The sequence below is a fragment of the Telmatherina bonti genome, assembly GCF_933228915.1.
Source record: "Telmatherina bonti genome assembly, chromosome: 5".
Lineage (NCBI taxonomy): Eukaryota > Metazoa > Chordata > Actinopteri > Atheriniformes > Telmatherinidae > Telmatherina > Telmatherina bonti.
In genome coordinates this window covers 10,006,903-10,027,880 of record NC_136623.1, presented here as the reverse complement: position 1 = coordinate 10,027,880, position 20,978 = coordinate 10,006,903, and positions in this window count along the sequence as shown.

The following is a 20,978-nucleotide window of genomic DNA, read 5'->3' as shown; positions in this document are numbered from 1 at the left end:
ACTTTGTAGATTAATGCAGACAACTGTTGTTTCCCTGTTAATCCAGTTTCAGATTATTCACACAGCCAGTTAGATGCTCAAATGGAAAACAGAATCAACATACTGAATAAAAAGAGGCGTGAGAAGTTAAAACAGAGGAGGTCTGAGATGGTCAGCTCTGATCTCATAGACATAATGTAGGTAAAAATCTCTTGAAAACTTCCAAAATAAACTAAAAAGCATCACATGGCATACTGGAAGTCCTGATAAAATTTACAGTCATTTGTTTTGCTGTAATTTCCTGAAAAAAAGGTACAGTTATGTGTTAAAAGAAAATGAATTAAATGGATTATTAATGTCTGAGCTAAATTTTCATGATGACTGAAACACTGAAATCTTTCAGTCTGGACCAAATTTTTAATTAAATCCACCAAGATGGAGGTCACATTTCTGTCTGCCTGTTAGCAACATAACCTTGAAACGTTATGGACAGATTTTGGTTAACTTTTCATACAACATCAGAAATGGATTAAAGAACAACTGGTTTGATTTTGGAGCATACCCTTACTTGACGCTCATGCGTACCCCAGAAAGTGGCAAACTTAACTTAATTTACTGTGTTTTTTTATGTGTTTTAGGGAGTTAGGGGTCTATTTTGGGTTGGGCTTAATTGGGATGCTGTCATGAAGCCTAAATAAACACATAAACCTGTAAATGTGAACATGCTGTTTTGACAACGTATGCCAAACTGACCGAACACCGAATCACTGCCTGGATCCTGGATTCTTTACTGGAGGGAGATGGGGGAGAATTTGGATCTGTTCCAACAATGCTCCCTGCAACATTTAAACACTTTGATAAATCTTAAACACATTAAAGTTTTCACACATCTTCACTGGAGTTTAGTTCAACCTTTGCACATGTTTTTGCAATCCTGCTAATGACACCCTGCTGGAAGGGGGAAAAAAAAGGCATTCCCATCCCAATTGGAAAAGATTTGAACTCTTTTTCCAAGGTGCTGAGAGTACTAGTGGTGTAGTGAGTAAGTCAGTGTGCTTTGATACAGATGATCATGGGTTCAATCCTGATGTGGGACAATTGGAAAAAAATGTCACTTGTGCTTTTTTTTTTTTTTTTTTTTCAATTTCTTATACTTGTGCAATTTCATTTCAATCATTCAGCATAGTTCAATAAATGGGCATTCCCAGTTGCTATTATTTCAACAATAGCTGTTTGTAGTTTATTTATTGGTTTTAAGGTTTGCTTTATTTTTCTTCTTCTTTTGTTTTCAGAATGACTTTTTTGCTCTTCCTTCTCTCAGCTACTTTACTGACATGTTTGAGCTTCTTGTTTGTCAACTGTTTTTCTTTCATTCTTACCTCCATCAGGGAGCTTCTACTTTACCCTCATTTGTCTGTGTGTTTCTCAGCGACGTTATTCAGTGCTTAGAACTGTCTCATGTGGTGTTTTAAGTCCCGAACAAATGAAAAAACAAAACAACCCCATGACTAATCAGTTTTTAGTGAACTTTGAAATTAAGCGTTTCAACCAAGGATCCTCAATCCTGGTCCTCGAGGACCGGTGTCCTGCAGGTTTTCCAAGCATCCCTGCTGCAACGCACCTGTTTAAAATCAATGCGTATTTAGCAGACGTATGCAGAGCTGAGTCTGAGTCTGGTGTGTTCCAGCAGAAACACAGGGCAGAGAGAAGCAGCTGCACTAAAACTATAAACCGTGTTCCCAAAGCAGGACTCCAAGTTTAATCAATATGTCGGAGAACTGTGTCAGATTGGGTATAAAGTGTATTCAGTTCCCCCTTAAAACTACTGAGCCAGTTTTGTGTTTTCTTTGTCTGAAGACGGGTCTTGGTCTAAACTTAGACTGCTTTGAATTTTAGGAGTGATCCGAAAGAAACTGATTACAGGAATTTTTAAAACATTTCTTCACAATATGTTTGGAAATGAGCTTCTCGAAGGAGGTCCACGCTCTTCGTGTGCTTTATGAGACGACGGAGGAAAGATGTCTATGGCTGCATTTCCATTATTACCTCAGGACTGTGTAAAAACCTGGATGTCGCACAAAAAAAGTAAAAAGGTCATGGAAACAACAACATTTTGAAAAACATGTAAAAATATTGTACACTCTCATGTTGGTTTTTTTTTTTTTTGGAAGTGTTGAGACAAAAGTATATCACAAAAACCTAATAGAAACACATTTTTCACATTTACATGTGACCTGACGAGATGATGTTTTAAGATGACGCATGGTATCAATGGATTAAGGAGGAGAGGGAAATGTTTTTATAAATACCTAAAGAGAAACTATAACCGCCATCTTTGATAGCAAGCAACAGTACAGATAGGGTTGGGCGATATGACCTTTTAGTCATATCCCGATATTTTTATGGCATGTCACGATATACGATATATATCTCGATATTTACCTTAGCCTTGAATGAATGCTTTGGTGCATACAATCACATCAGTAAGATGATTTTGTGTCTCCATTAAAACACAATTGTTCATACTGCATTAAGATATGCTGATTTTAAACATTCATGCCAAAAGGATGAAATTGTAACGAAGCAAACTGATCAAAACCATATTTATTGGCAGAAACATGTCATTTTAAAACAAAATAAAGTGACTTTGCATGATGTAATAAATGCAAGGTATGAAAATATGTGCTCTAGGGGGAACTTTTCAAATGATGAACTATTATAAGGCTTTGCTTTATGGATACGTTTTTGAGTTGTCGTGTATTTTTTTAATCGCAAAGTTTAGCGTAGAAATCAGTCTTATAATACAGGCAGAATGTCCTCGTATCGTCTCCAATAAACGGCTTCAGCCAGTTTTTAATTCAGGGTTTGATTCCCACTCCTTTCTGTACTTTCTAGAGACATGACGAGCTAGATAAATATGCTTGTGTCACACACAGTGGATGAGGTGAGTAAGTTACAGAGGCTGTGAATGTAATCAAATAGAATGAATTATTTTTGCGTGACGTGAAAAACTTTACGTCAATTTACGTCCCACTCTGTAATCCAGAGCGGGATCAGTGGCGGATTTGGCTGTTCATTGTGACTGTAGGTGGAGTCGTGCAGGTGTCCTCTCTGCTCCTCTGACTGGCTGCAGCTGCAGCCGGAGCGACTGAGTGCTTTAGGACGTGGAGAGACTCTCCTTCTGACAATAACTTTACAATATGCGCTTTAAAGTCAGTCGCCAAAACACCAGGAAAGTCTCCAATAACTCCAGTAAAAGTTGCTACATTTGTCGCTAGTCGCTTTTCACAAAAAGTCGCCAAATTTAGCGAGAAAGTGGCTCCACGCTGCCTCTAATGACGTAGCACGTAGCTCACGTAATGTACGTAACGAGGTGCGCTTGCTTTAACGCTCTACAGCTAAAAACAACTGCGTGACAACAGGATACTCGAATATGACGAATATAGACATTTTCTATATTCGCACAGGGGACTAGCCACGATATATCGAGTATATTCGATATATCGCCCAGCCCTAAGTACAGATGCAGAGTTTTACAAAGAATCAGAGTAAAAGGAGGGAGAAGGGCTTTGAAAGGTTGTGGAAAATCCTCCATAGCAAGAAGAAAACCCTGAAACAACACAAACCTGGCATAAACAGCATGAAATTTTGTCTTGTGGACGAGATTATATGAGAATTATAGATTATGAAAGCACCTGCAAATTGCAACTGTTTACAGAAATTTTAGAAATTGAACTTATTCTCTGAAAACTGTCCTGGAAACGTAGTTATTGTTACTTGATGGGATCATTTACTTCATCATTTGCATAGAGAGAGACCTCACATTACATCAGAGTTGATTTTAAAATACTCCCATGAGTTTTTAACGACGCATTACTTAACATTTGACTTTAAAACTCTGCGTCCCGGACATGTTCGATGACACAGTGACATCTATCATGTGCGTTTCCACGAAGCTGAGAAACCAACACTATACAACTTTTACAACCAGGACGCTGCGTGACATTTTGCTTCACAGTATAATAAGAAACTGGCTGCTTTGAACACACAACCTCGCTGATTCAGCAAAGAAACACAAGAAGATTAAAGAGAAAAAGAGACAAAACAAGAGTCATCGTAAGATCGTCTTCTGCTGGCTGCAGAGAGCTAACAGGTCAGGTAGGAGGCAGGATGGATGCTGAATTAGCCACTGATAGGTGGTGCGTGACGGGAAAATGGCAAAAGTTCTGTAGTGTGTCTTTAAAGTGCTTAAAAGTCTCAGCTCAAGGTATTTATCAGACTTTCTTTTAGCTGATGACCCTCCCAGGGCTCTCAGGTCATCCCGGGCTGGTCTCTTGTTCATCTCTGAAGCGAGGACTGGGACACATGGAGAAGCATCTCTTAGTGTTCATGGTCCTTCTCCGTGGAACAGCCTTCCTGATGACCTGATGGCAGCTCGGAGTGTCGTGAGCTTCAAACTTAACTTGTCAGTGAAGCTTTTGATTGATAATTTTTTAGGTCATAATTGTTTTGTTTATTATTTTACGACATTAACTGATATATATGATGTTTTTAGGGTCCTTGCCATACGAAGTATGGCAGGGCCCTATTGTTGAAATGTTTATTATTCTCGTTCTCGTTCTTATTCTAAGCACAACTCACTCAATTTTGACCCCCTTAGCCCCCGTGAAAAGTTGCGAAACTTGGCACACACCTCAAACCCAGCGAAAATTTAAATAATTTGGCGTTCGTATGCACGCCAATGCAAAACTGCCTCGACAGCGCCCCCTAGAAAGGCCAAAAATGGCCCCTAAAATGGGCCAAAAAAAAGTTTAGGACGCCAAAATTCGGTACATGTCTAACACGTCAAGACAAGTAAAAAACTTAATGAAACACCTGTTCTCATGGCAACGGGCTGCAGCCATTTTTTTTGCCCATTTTTTCAATTTGGGCACATCATACTTGAATGAACTAGTCTGAGGGGATTCATGCGATTGGCTCCACATTTGGAAGGAAGCTTCATGACAAGATGGGGACCAAAAGTTATTCAAATTTTTCTGATAGGCGAAAGCATGTTACCGTGGCAACCCATGGAAAAAAGCGTTCTCGCCATGAAACACGGTTCACTCATATCTTCGCGGAAATACATGCGATCTGCACCAAAATTAAAATAATTCATATTTGGTAGGTCCTTAACACGTTGTAATATGTATTGTGGGGGGTGCACATTTTGGGGGGCGCCCCCAAGGGGCCCAATCGTCTACTTTGACCTAGGGTTACGAAATTTGGTACACATGTATAAGTAACCAAGGCAAGCAAAAAACTCAATTATGCACCTGTTACCATGGCAACGGATTGTCTGCCATCTTGGCGTTTATGCTCTTTTTATCAATTTAAGCGTATCGTATTTGAACGAACTAGTCTGAGAGGATTCATGCGATTGGCTCCAAATGCGGAAGGAAGCTTCGTGACAAGATGGGGACCGAAAGTTAGTGAAACCTTTCTGATAGGCGAAAGCACGTTATCGTGGCAACCCATGGAAAAAAGACTTCTCGCCATGAAACACATTTTACTAATATCTGCACCAAAATTGAAAGTATTCATATTTGGTAGGTCCTTAACATGTTGTAATATGTATTGTGGGGGGTGCACATTTTGGGGGTGGCCCCGAGGGGCCCGATCGTCTACTTTGACCTAGGGCTACGAAATTCGGTACACATGTGTAACAACCCAAGGCGAGTAAAAAAGTGCATTGACCACCTGTTACCATGGCAACGGGGTGTCCGCCATCTTGGCATTTACACCCATTTAGCACTGTATGTGCGTTGCTTTTAAACAAACTAGTGTGGGATTTGTACCATTGAATTCACATCCACCCGGAAGCTTTGTGACGAGTTCGGGTGGAGGTGTCGGCATGAGGCGAGGACCCGATGGATGCCGCTTGCGGCTTTAATTATTCTCTTTGTAATTCATAATCTCATTTTAATGTATTTATTAATCTTTTATTGCTTCTTATTATGTCTTTATTTTGATGTTTTATGTTTTTTTTATTTTCATAAAGTTTTATTTAGACCTAATATATTTTATTTTTCCAGTTTTTTAGCTTACCGGACACTGTTAATGGGGTTGGGACAGAATTTAATGTGTTTGCTATGTTGTGTATATGTAGGTTTCACAGGCTTTTTAGGGGGATTAGTAATTTTGTTTTTTGTTCCTTTTTTTTTGTTTTTAATTTTAATTATTGTTTTTAATAATTGTTTTTGTTTCAAATTTTTGTTTTTGCTCCATTTTCATTGTATGAAAAGTGCTTCATAAATAAAGACTGATTGTTGATTTGTGAGGATTTGCTGTCATTCTCAGTCAAATGATTTTTACATATCATCATGCAATTTTTTTTCTTCCTGTTTACTTTCTATAAAAATAATCTGGATATTATTTGATGAAAAATATAAAATAATTGTAGCCATTATGCAGCTTTTTTAAGATGTCTGTGGAAAAAAAAGCTTGTTTCGTACTTTTTTTGCAGAAGAAAAAGAACTTGTTGTCACACCGCTCATCGGTCCAGGTTCCATCCTCTGTTACCATGGCGGCACAACTTTCATTCCCATTCAGGTTGTCTGGTTGTCCTTCCTGCCAGTTTAGGAAGGTTGCAGATTCTCCAGTGTCTGCCCAGTACCAGTCTACGGATCTGTTCGTGCCGATCCACACCTCTGTTCCGTTGGACAGCAGGTTCATGATCTCGTTATTCATTGTGCTGTTCTGGATCTGGACCAGAGAGGAATTGAGGGCCTCACAGTTGGCGCCAGCCTCCGTCCAGGTCATTTCAGTCTCTGTGATGGTGTAACCACCTCCTGTGGAGATGAAGACAGCAGGAGGAGGGATGATACGTTTTTTTCCATTTATCACAAGCAAAGACTATTGACAGATGTCATGTTTACAAATAAGCTGAACTTTGAATGAGTTATTCTGAAGTGTAAACCTGCACAACGCTGGTTATTATGCATATATGAACACTGAGCAGTTTTATTTATTCGATTCTGATTTTTACTCTGGTAAAAATTCCACACGCATACATTTTAAAGTATAGGTTAGATTTTTACCCACCGTCAGAGCAGACCGACTGTCTCTGTAATGAGCAGTTGAGATCTTGCCATTGTCCACCAGACGCCATCGTGGCACACAGCTCATCAATCCCCCCGTCTGGCTGGTCAAAATCCCAGTTGAAGTAATCCACTGGCTGTCCGTCCATCCCGGTCCACCTCAAAGTGCGTGCAAGTAGTCCGACCCACACCTTATCCGTGTCATTTCTGACAACTCCTGATAGGTAATCGTTCACGCTACTGCTTTGCATTGTGACAAATGCTTCATATTTGGTCAGGCAGTGATCATAAGCATCGTCAAAAGTCATATTTTTGCTCATCAAGACGTTATATAAGGCAGAGGACACTGAGATGACACAGAAACCTAAGGAAGGACACAAATTTATGAAATTAGTCACAAATATGACAGTAACAATTAAATGTTTTCCATGTTACTTAAAGGAACAACAGAGTTAGAGAAACACTCCAGTCGAAGACAAATAAGCCAAAAACACACTATTGTTGCTTTTTTGCATGTTAGTGAAATAAGGAGTTATTTGTTTATTTCATTCTCAAATTTATTCACATTGTTAGTAATATGTTGTGTTGCATTTCACCTCTTTAACCAAACAAACAAGTACACAACTGTGTAGCGTTAAATGGTCTTAGGAAGGTTTTTCCTTTTTAATATAACTAAACATGAACTTATCCTTTCTAAGGACATAAAAGAGCTTTAAAGCATGTTTTAGGCTATTTTTTTAATTTGTCAGATCTGTAAATTGCATCATATTTGCTTTTAGTACGACAGAAAACCTGCATCCTGCTCTAAAATGTCCCTTTAAATCTTCCTTTTTTTTGTTTAGATTAGTTTTGTGCCCATTTAGGGCTCTAACTATCTCAATACCTTTATAAAACATTGCATATTGGAGCAGGAACATGATTATTATTTTGTTGAGTACAGTTACACACGAACTCGCCGCTGGAAAATGACATTTTCTGTTTAATCCATCACCTATCAAACATGACAGGAGTCTCTTGTTACCTGTGAGCAGGAAGATCCTAGCGAAAGTCTTTTCCATGCCGACTTTTATTATCTGTGGACACAAAACCAGAAGCAGGATCTGAGAGATCAGATCAATGCATTGGTCAACCACTTACTAAGAATTTTGTGGACTTTAGTTTTTAAAACGGTGTTTCTCTGTCATCACATTTCAGGATCCGTGCGCCTTCCAAAGATGATAAAGTCTCGTTAAAATCTATAATGAATGAATTCAAGGTGCTAAATGTTTGTTGCATCGCAAAGAAAAGTCAAATCTGTAAGTGAGGACTGCAAAGCTTCAGAAAGAATGCTGTGGTGCACTTCACAAATAACTTGTTAAATGAACATAAAAATGGAAAGGATGTCCAGTCAAATGTCTTTCAAAAGCAAAAATCAATGTGTTTGTCGCAAATGCACCCAAAATTGTATCAACTGTATAGTTTTATGGTAATGTGTAACAGCTCATAATTTTTTCAGGATTGGGGGGCATGTCACCATTGTCACCTTCTTATTTCCACCCATGCAATAAATTTGGAGAAACTAACCTGACTGAAGTTTTATAAAGGGACATTTTGTGTTTTACTGCAATAATCACACTGTTATACCATGATGTGTGATATTTCTAATATCAACCATGCATTAGTTTTATATATAAGAACATATAGTTCAGCAAGTTAAATTACTGTAATATCACTGTCACCGGGGTCGCCATAGCAACTCACTGGTTTAGATCAGTTGGCTTTTGACAGGTAAACAAGAGGAACACGCTCTACTTGAACAGTTATTTAACATAAAAATACATCGAGGCAAACACAAAATAGTTCCTATATTTTACAATATTTTACAATATATTATATATATATATATATATAATATATATATATATATATATATATATATATATATATATATATATATATATATATATATATATATATATAACAAAAAAGAATTAAACATTTGTTATAAAATGTTTATTATATGGGACCATAATATAAACTGATTAAACAACTTTTATCTGTGCATTATATGATTCTTATACACTCTGCTGTGTGTCGTGGTGTTTGAGACTCCGTGTCGTGCATTAAAACCATGTAATGTATGGCTCCACGGTGTTTAATCCTTACTTATCTTTATGCAAAAAGGGTTAAATAACAAAGAAAATCTTTTTTAATGCTTTTATAACATTTTCCTGTATTCTTATAATATGATGTAATTCAACTCCTCACACTTCTATAATGAACTTTGATTTTCTTGTTTTATTATTCGCAACCAGAAACAAGCTATTCTTCATTTTAACATGTTGTAGTATATAAATACATACATTTATTCATTTAAAAATAATATTTAATTTGATAAGAAAATAAATACATACTGTATTTTCACCAAGTTTTACTTTCATACCCTTTCTGCTCCTTTAACCCTCTTAAGACCAGGGATGGGATGACAAGCGGCACAAAACGTCACCGGTTTTAAAAAGTTTTTCTAAGTTAGTTTTTATCAAAATGTGCTACACCAACTCCATATTAATCAAATGTCAACTCACCTGTCATAAATCTTTCTAAAATTGCCAATCCTGAGGAGCGGTGTCTCCTCAGTGCTTGTCTGCTTCTTCCTGTCTGAGGATTACCTTAATAAATAATGCAAATGAGTGTGGAGGAGAATGGAAGGGTCGACTTCAAATCACAGGAACTGGAAAAGAAAACAAGTGCACCCTTCCAGATAAAAAAAAACAAAAAAAACAAGTAGAACCTTTCAGGAAAACCATCCCATACAAACTGTTTCAGGAAAGTGACATCGCTTCTGTTTCTGGGTTGATCAACTAGCTCCCGGGTGAAACATACGACTGCAGAAGCTTTCTAGAAAATGCTTTCTCCTAATACTCTCAGGCCCCGTTGACCTGGCATTTATGCATTTCAGCTGATCTTATCACCAGTGTGCAACCACGAGTTCACATCTTTCCAGGTGCTTCCAGATCGTTCCGTTGTTCTCTGCAGTATACACACTTAAAAACATAAATCATCTTGTTGGTTTTTACGTGTATTTTGCTGACCAGCAGGCTTAATGAAAGATTCAGGTTCAGTGTTATGCAGATATATTTACCATGAGATGAAGTCAGAGCAGTCAGTTCTTGATAGGCTGCAGTGATGGTGCATTCACAGCTCTGCCTTGAGCAGACCACCGACTAGATAGAGACACTTTTGCGTCCCACGTGTCCCAAAGCCCTTTTGAATGCAGTTTGATATTCAAAACAGTTTCTTGTGACTTTCGACTTTCACTCAGAAACTTTTAGCTAGTTTTACTAACAAATGTTGAGCTGATGGAGAGCTGAGAGACGAGCTTCCTTCTAAAATACCAAACCTTTGACGTTTGTCATATTAACAGAGATCCTGGAGGTTGTTGAGACTTCAAAAACAGTTGTGCAAGTAATTCTCATTAAATGAATGAATAGTCTTTGGAACATTTATATACAAGTGTTAAACATTTTACATATAGTGATCGATAGTTTGTGAATGTTACGGCCTTTACACACCTACTCCAAATGTTTTATTCGAATAATTTGCACTGCAATATTTTTATTGGATCAATGCGAACGTTCAATGTTAACATTTACATCAGTGATGAAATTCTGTCCAGTGATTTTACAAATTTATTTATTTTTCTTTAAGTAAGGTTGATTTTTTAATAATATTTGCATCTGACAGGTATATAGTCGACATGACTGATTGCTCAGAGGTTGCGAGCTATGCAGGTGTCCTTTTCGCTGCTATTTCATTCAAACTTTGCATCATCGTGGCTGAGCATCTTGATTATTTCTTCTCTGCTTATTATAGCAAGAAGCAGATCCAATTTTACAAGAATTGCAGCTTACGCACTAAACACCTTTCAATGGAAACCCCGGCAATTTGCAACAACAGTTTATCAAAATGTTAGAAGTCACTTTTTTTTGTGAAAAAAAAATAAAAATGTAACTTTTTACTCTTTTGTTTCTCCTAACAAAGATTATTCCAAAATTTTTACGAATAAAAAACACAAAAATACATAAAATAGTTGTGTAATTCAAAGAAAAATGCCACTGAATGTGAAGAACGGTCGTCTTCCAACGAAGGTCGGTGGATTGATTCCAGGCTTCCTCTGACTACATGTTGTGTCCTTTGGCGAGATACTGGACCCTGCATTGCCTCCGAATGCATCTATCACGGCATAACGAATGAATGTGACAAGCAGTGTGAAGTGCTTAATGTGGTCAACATGAAGCGCTACATAAGTACAAGTTCACAAACCTTGTTAAAACTGGATAATGTTTTGATTCTATTCATGGTGTCGTCCATCTGCTCACAAGAGCTTTAACATTCAGATAGTTTTTTTATTCAAAACTCTCCAAATGTACTATTCAAATGCAAAGGAGTGCACAAAGTAAACTTTACTTCAGTTATGTAAGAGGTGGTTACAACAAGTTTGTGATTTGTTCATCTGGCTCCCTCCTTGTTTGAACAGCATAGATCGAAAAGTTTGAATGAAAGTTGTTTTCAAGCAAATCTGGCAATTTTCGGCATTTAAAAATTTTTTTTGGATGATATATAATTTTTTTGGTTGTTAAAATATTCACTTTTGTGTTTATTGCTAATATTTTTGTACAAACTCAAGTATCACTCTATGTGGATGATATTAATGAAGGAAATCCCCACAAAGGAAGTCCTAGTTTTCATTGCTTGTGATCTGGCTCATTACTTCAGGTCAATCTATGTGAACTTGAGTCTTAAAAAAATAAGTAGGAGTTGTTGCGAATTTAAATTAATTTACATTTAAAGTGCCACAAATGATTATTCAAATAAAAGTTACCACATAACATCAACCTTCAATCTGATTTAATGGTGATGTAAATGAAACACTTTTCCAATACAAAAAGTTAGGGATATTCAGCTTTTGGGTGAAATTTCACAACAAGCCTAAAATGCATTCAAACCTGTACAGGTGAACTTAATGTGATCTTCTCTAAGCTTTTAAATGCACATGTCCAACTGTTAAATGTTTCAATAAATTTTGCACAAGTTGCTGTTCTCTAACAAGGAGCTTAACGGCAAAAATCACGGCAGGTGTGTGATCCTTGAATTGACCAATAAATGTCCTGGTTCAATTAGAGCTGGTGTTTAAACAGTTGTCCTCATCATGCTGTTCACATTTTGACATCATGAGACCAAGACAACACCTAACAATGGAACAACAGTCCCTTGCCATTGCGATGCTTCAAACAGGACGTTCTCAGACAGAAGTGGCCACTGAGCTTGGAGTGTCACAGAGTGTCATCAGCAGGTTGCAACAGCGATATGGAGAGACTGGAAGAGTCACAGAAAGGCCTAGAAGTGGACGTCCTTTGGCCACATCCCGTGCTGATGACCGCTACATTGTGAACACTGCCCTGAGAAACCGGATGATGAATGCCACTCAACTCCAGGCACGTTTAAGAGAGGTGAGAGGCACCCAAGTGTCACGTCAGACCATTCGAAACCGTGGTCTGCGTGCTAGACGACCTGCACGGGTACCTGACCACACCACCAGGCACAGGCATCATCGTCTTGCATGGGCCAGGGAGCATTTACGCTGGACGAGGAACCAGTGGGCCTCAGTGCTGTTCTCTGATGAAAGTCGATTCACACTGAGCAGAAATGATGGCCGGCAACGATGTTGGAGACGTCAGGGAGAGCGCTACGCATCAGCCACTGTTGTCACCAGGCGAGCTTTTGGTGGTGGCGGTGTTACAGTGTGGGCAGGGGTGTCCACTTGGTACAGAACTGCCCTACACTTTGTGAATGGTACAGTGACAAGCCCATACTACCTGAATAACATCATTAATCCAGTGATTGTGCCCCTACATGAACAGCACAGGCCTAATTTCATCTTCATGGACGACAATGCTCCTGCTCATCGAGGCCGCATCATCAGGGAACGGCTGTTGGAGACTGGTGTACCTCAAATGGAATGGCCTGCACTCTCTCCAGACCTGAATCCCATTGAAAACCTGTGGGATCAGCTGAGCCGTCGTGTAGAGGCTCGAAACCCTGCACCCCAGAACCTCAATGACCTGAGGGCTGCCCTTCAAGAAGAGTGGGATGCCATGCCTCAGCAGGCAATAAGTTGCCTTGTGAACAGCATGAGACGTCGTTGTCAAGCTGTAATTGATGCTCAAGGGCACATGACGAGATATTGAGACGTTCAAATTTTTTGTTGTGGTGTAACTACCATTGTTGTTACCTTTTGTGTTGAATGAATTTTTTGGGATGAGGAAATCAGTAGTGCATCCTTCTACTTAAATGTCTTACTTTTATGATATTATATCACTGTAGCATGAACATATTGCATTTTCCATAAATTTCACCTGAAAGCCAAATATCCCTAACTTTTTGTGAGTAGTGTATGTAGATATACACACTTTTTTTCCCTCTCTCTTTCTAACACACAAAAAACATAAACATTTAAAAAGAGATATATTTAAAGAAAGAGAGAGAAGAAAATTTCCGTATTCCATAAGTGTATATCTATATTTATTTACCCCCCCCTGCGGAGGACAACTTCATAGCTATTTAATATATATATATATATATATATAGATATGCACACTTTTTTCTATCTCTCTTTCTTACATACAAAAAACACAAACTATTTAAAAAAAAGATCTATTTAGATGAAGACAGAAAAGAAAAATTTTATATTAAGTCTATATCTATATATATATATATATATATACTTACCCACCACCACCCCCCCTCTGCGGAGGACAACTTTATGGCTATTTAATATATATAGATATACACACTTTTTTCCCCTCTCTCCTTACACACAAAAAACACACACGCACAAACACAATATTAAAAAGATCCCCATCCACTGTGGCGTCACAGTGAATAGGGTTTACCTTCAGGTTTCCCCGCTTGCGGTGCCTGCCTGTTTGCCTGGTGACCATGCGCAGGATGAAGCACATCACGGTGCAGAGGGGTCTACTGTAGACGGGGTGGAGACAGTGGAGGATGATTCTGACTCTGTTTCTGTTGTAGACTTGCAGCACAGTACTGATTTGTATTCGCTTGAGGGAATTGATGGGTTTCTTGGTGAATGGTAAATCTGTTTACATCTCTGACTTCTTTGCAGACGTGATGAAGTTTATTAAGAGTGGGACCACGTTGCAGAAGGTAGTCGGGCTGGATTTACTGGATGAGAAGAAACAGTTTAGGTTGAGGAAACATGCGACTCATTTGAAGAAGGCTTTAAACTTGAAGAGTTTCTGGCAGGTTAAAGTCCGATAAGTGAAGTTATGGCAAGGTCATTGCACTTGGTGTTTCTTCTTGTGGTTCTTCTCCCTGTTTGCTCTCTCTCTTGCTGTTATGGGTAGGTTGAGTGTGGGCATTTTAAATATCAATGGTGGGAGGGATCAGCAGAGGAGGGCTGTTATCTCAGAGATGGTTTCGCAGAAAGAACTTCATGTGGTTTTCTTACAGAAAACACATAGTGATACAGACAATAAGATGGACTGGGCGTTATGGTGGAGAGGTCAGGTTTTTCTATCTCATGGCATGAACCTCTCTCCTGGGGTGGCCTTTCTCTTTTCTCCAGGGTTGGATGTTATTGTTGAGTTTGTGGCGGGACATTTTCTGGTTGTTAGGACAGTAATACAGGGTATCCTTTTTTTTTCTCAATGTTTATGCTCCTAATTTGGGCTCGGATAGGCTGGTCTTTTTCCGGGTATTGAGGGATTATCTTAGGTCCTGTGACCACACTGAGTGTGTGGTGATGGGGGCAGACTGGAACTGCACCACAGGACAGGCTCTGGATAGGATCGGAAAGGAACATCATTTCCTGTCATCTTCCAACCTGTCCCGAATAATTCTGGAGTCTTATGTGGTGGATGTGTGGAGGGTTAAACATCCCCACATTAGGCAGTACACTTGGGTTAGAATGGTGGATGGGTGTACAGCCAGGTTAGATAGGGTTTATCTGTCTAGTAGCTTTTGTAGCAGGTTGTTGAGTAGTCATGTCTACCCAGTTGGTTTTATTGATCAGCATTTAGTCACGATGGATCTTCACATTTCCAAGTCTGCTAGATGTAGCTCATACTGGCACTTTAATGTCAAACTGCTTCAGGATAGGGGTTTCTGTCCGAAGTTTGAGGTTTTTTGGTCTGTATGGCGGTCTTGGAAAAGTGAGTGTCCATATCTGAATCAGTGGTGGAAAGTGGGGAAAGTGCATATAAGGGTTTTTTGTCAGCAGTATACCAGCACCAAATTCTCCCTTAATATATGTCTCATATTCTCCTTTAAGCGTTTATCACCAACATCCATTTCAAAGTGTTCAGCAATCCTAACCAACTGCTCCCTTGAACATCGCTCCAACAGCTCCTCCGAGGGAGCTCTCAAAAACTCCTCCGCAGACATTATGCCAAAATCATTCAGCCAGACCAAAAGACACAACAAGACTGTAATACAAAAGAAAACCCAAACTTTCCCAGATGCAGCTAACACATTACCAAGGTCCAGTCCCTCTATCTGCCAAGCAGCATTGACTAAGCTCCCCCTAGTCTTCAAGTGTCCGAGTGGTGGGTACTTATACACCAAAACCCGCAAGCCTGGTGAAGCAACTGAATAATCAGCGACTCCAGCCGCAACCTCGGATGTGCTCCCAAGACAACTGCTCTAACCACTGTCGACACCACACTACCACATCCCCCCCAAACGAACTCCAAGGGAATCCATTCTAAAGCCTACAGGGACAGAACCACAGCAACTTACTGTAGCCGCACACCAGAACAGCAACAAGAACCCCACAGGTTCACAATATTTACCCACCACCACCCCCCCTTCTGCAGAGGACAACTTTGTGGCTATTTAATACATACATAGATATACATACTCTTGTCCTCGTCTCTCTCTCTCTCACACACACGCACGCACAATTAAAAAATTTCTATTTAGAAAAAAAGAGAGAGAGGGCAATTTTCATATTAAGTGTAGACATTATCAAAACAGGAACTTCACCTGTACAGACCCCACAATAAAGAAATACAAGCACCAGTATCCCTTAAAATCTTTACTGCCTCGTGCTTGCCAGTCCCAACCAAAGGAACCAGGCCATCTGACACAAAGCCCCCAAAGTCAGAGTGCTCCAGATCACAAGTAGGCCCTGAGTCAACCTTGGCAGTGGGAGGAGAAACACAGCAAGAGCCAACAGGGCTGACTTTTCTCACTCTTGCCAACAAAGCTGCTGGTCTAATCTGACCATCAAAACTTCGACCAGGACGATTTCTCGGGCATTCAGCCTTTCGATGACGCCAGCCCTTACAATAATTACAGACTGTACCAGGGTCAAACCCAGCATGATGTCTGTCCAACCCTCCACGCTGAGGACATGTTTTCCCAGAACGTCTATTACCCACAGAGGCAAAAACCCGCACGTCCGAGGAAGCCACAGACCGCCGGTCAGTGTTATGCAACAACACATACTCATCTGCAACCACCCCTAGGGGCAACCACCCCAATTAAAAAAAGATCAATTTAGAGAAAAACAGAGAGAAGGAAATTTTCATATTAAGTGTATATCTATATATATTTACCCACCACCACCCCCCCTCTGCGGAGGACAACTTTATGGCTATTTAATATATATAGATATACACACTTTTTTCCCCTCTCTCTTTCTTACACACAAAAAACACAAACTACTTGAAAAAGATCTATTTAGTGAAAGAGAGAGAGGGAAATTTTCAAATTAAGTGTATATCTATATTTATTTACCCACCACCACCACCCCTCTGCGGAGGACAACTTTATGGCTATTTAATATATATAGATATACACACTTTTTCCCCCTCTCTCCTTACACACAAAAAACACAAACTATTTAAAAAAAGGATCTATTTAGTGAAAGAGAGAGAAGGAAATTTTCATATTAAGTGTATATCTATATTTATTTACCCACCACCACCCCCCCTCTGCGGAGGACAACTTTATGGCTATTTAATATATATAGATATACACACTTTTTCCCCTCTCTCTTTCTTACACACAAAAAACACAAACTATTCAAAAAAGATCTATTTAGTGAAAGAGAGAGAAAGAAATTTTCATAATAAGTGTATATCTATATATATATATATATTTACCCACCACCACCCCCCCTCTGCGGAGGACAACTTTATGGCTATTTAATATATATAGATATACACACTTTTTTCCCCTCTCTCTTTCTTACACACAAAAAACACAAACTATTCAAAAAAGATCTATTTATTGAAAGAGAGCGAAGGAAATTTTCATATTAAGTGTATATCTATATATATATTTACCCACCACCACCCCCCCTCTGCGGAGGACAACTTTATGGCTATTTAACATATATACAGATATAGACACTTTTTCCCCTCTCTCTTTCTTACACACAAAAAACAAACTATTTGAAAAAGATCTATTTAGTGAAAGAGAGAGAGGGAAATTTTCAAATTAAGTGTATATCTATATTTATTTACCCACCACCACCCCCCCTCTGCGGAGGACAACTTTATGGCTATTTAATATATATAGATATACACACTTTTTTCCCCTCTCTCTTTCTTACACACAAAAAACACAAACTATTCAAAAAAGATCTATTTATTGAAAGAGAGAGAGGGAAATTTTCAAATTAAGTGTATATCTATATATATATTTACCCACCACCACCCCCCCTCTGCGGAGGACAACTTTATGGCTATTTAATATATATAGATATACACACTTTTTTCCCCCTTTCTCTTTCTTACACACAAAAAACACAAACTACTTGACAAAGATCTATTTAGTGAAAGAGAGAGAGGGAAATTTTCAAATTAAGTGTATATCTATATTTATTTACCCACCACCACCACCCCTCTGCGGAGGACAACTTTATGGCTATTTAATATATATAGATATACACACTTTTTCCCCCTCTCTCCTTACACACAAAAAACACAAACTATTTAAAAAAAGGATCTATTTAGTGAAAGAGAGAGAAGGAAATTTTCATATTAAGTGTATATCTATATTTATTTACCCACCACCACCCCCCCTCTGCGGAGGACAACTTTATGGCTATTTAATATATATAGATATACACACTTTTTTCCCCTCTCTCTTTCTTACACACAAAAAACACAAACTATTCAAAAAAGATCTATTTATTGAAAGAGAGCGAAGGAAATTTTCATATTAAGTGTATATCTATATATATATATTTACCCACCACCACCCCCCCTCTGCGGAGGACAACTTTATGGCTATTTAACATATATATAGACATACACACTTTTTTCCCCTCTCTCTTTCTTACACACAAAAAACACAAACTACTTGAAAAAGATCTATTTAGTGAAAGAGAGAGAGGGAAATTTTCAAATTAAGTGTATATCTATATTTATTTACCCACCACCACCCCCCCTCTGCGGAGGACAACTTTATGGCTATTTAATATATATAGATATACACACTTTTTCCCCCTCTCTCCTTACATACAAAAAACACAAACTATTTGCAAAAGATCTATTTAGTGAAAGAGAGAGAGGGAAATTTCAAATTAAGTGTATATCTATATTTATTTACCCACCACCACCCCCCCTCTGCGGAGGACAACTTTATGGCTATTTAATATATATAGATATACACACTTTTTCCCCCTCTCTCCTTACACACAAAAAACACAAACTATTCAAAAAAGATGTACTTAGTGAAAGAGAGAGAAGGAAATTTTCATAATAAGTGTATATCTATATATATATATATATATATATATATATATATATATATATATATATATATATATATATATATTTACCCACCACCACCCCCCCTCTGCGGAGGACAACTTTATGGCTATTGAATATATATAGATATACACACTTTTTTTTCCCTCTCTCTCTCTTTCTTACACACAAAAAACACAAACTATTCAAAAAAGATCTATTTAGTGAATGAGAGCGAAGGAAATTTTCATATTAAGTGTATATCTATATATATATTTACCCACCACCACCACCCCTCTGCGGAGGACAACTTTATGGCTATTTAACATATATATATATAGATATACACACACTTTTTCCCCTCTCTCTTTCTTACACACAAAAAACACAAACTATTTGAAAAAGATCTATTTAGTGGAAGAGAGAGAAGGAAATTTTCATAATAAGTGTATATCTATATATATATATTTACCCACCACCACCCCCCCTCTGCGGAGGACAACTTTATGGCTATTTAATATATATAGATATACACACTTTTTTCCCCTCTCTCTTTCTTACACACAAAAAACACAAACTATTCAAAAAAGATCTATTTATTGAAAGAGAGCGAAGGAAATTTTCATATTAAGTGTATATCTATATATATATTTACCCACCACCACCCCCCCTCTGCGGAGGACAACTTTATGGCTATTTAACATATATACAGATATACACACTTTTTTCCCCTCTCTCTTTCTTACACACAAAAAACACAAACTATTCAAAAAAGATCTATTTAGTGAAAGAGAGAGAGGGAAATTTTCAAATTAAGTGTATATCTATATTTATTTACCCACCACCACCCCCCCTCTGCGGAGGACAACTTTATGGCTATTTAATATATATAGATATACACACTTTTTTTCCCTCTCTCTCTCTCTCTCTTACACACGCACAAACACAATATTAAAAAGATCCCCATCCACTGTGGCGTCACAGTGAATAGGGTTTACCTTCAGGTTTCCCCGCTTTGCGGTGCCTGCCTTTTTGCCTGGTGACCATGCGCAGGATGAAGCACATCACGGTGCAGAGGGGTCTACTGTAGACGGGGTGGAGACAGTGGAGGATGAGTCTGACTCTGTTTCTGTTGTAGACTTGCAGCACAGTACTGATTTGTATTCGCTTGAGGGAATTGATGGGTTTCTTGGTGAATGGTAAATCTGTTTACATCTCTGACTTCTTTGCAGACGTGATGAAGTTTATTAAGAGTGTGACCACGTTGCAGAAGGTAGTCGGGCTGGATTTACTGGATGAGAAGAAACAGTTTAGGTTGAGGAAACATGCGACTCATTTGAAGAAGGCTTTAAACTTGAAGAGTTTCTGGCAGGTTAAAGTCCGATAAGTGAAGTTATGGCAAGGTCATTGCACTTGGTGTTTCTTCTTGTGGTTCTTCTCCCTGTTTGCTCTCTCTCTTGATGTTATGGGTAGGTTGAGTGTGGGCATTTTAAATATCAATGGTGGGAGGGATCAGCAGAGGAGGGCTGTTATCTCAGAGATAGTTTCGCAGAAAGAACTTCATATGGTTTTCTTACAGAAAACACATAGTGATACAGACAATAAGATGGACTGGGCGTTATGGTGGAGAGGTCAGGTTTTTCTATCTCATGGCATGAACCTCTCTCCTGGGGTGGCCTTTCTCTTTTTTCCAGGGTTGGATGTTATTGTTGAGTTTGTGGCGGGACATTTTCTGGTTGTTAGGACAGTAATACAGGGTATCCTTTTTTTTTTCTCAATCTTTACGCTCCTAATTTGGGCTCGGATAGGCTGGTCTTTTTCCGGGTATTGAGGGATTATCTTAGGTCCTGTGACCACACTGAGTGTGTGGTGATGGGGGCAGACTGGAACTGCACCACAGGACAGGCTCTGGATAGGATCGGAAAGGAACCTCATTTCCTGTCATCTTCCAACCTGTCCCGAATAATTCTGGAGTCTTATGTGGTGGATGTGTGGAGGGTTAAACATCCCCACGTTAGGCAGTACACTTGGGTTAGAATGGTGGATGGGGGTACAGCCAGGTTAGATAGGGTTTATCTGTCTAGTAGCTTTTGTAGCAGGTTGTTGAGTAGTCATGTCTACCCAGTTGGTTTTATTGATCAGCATTTAGTCACGATGG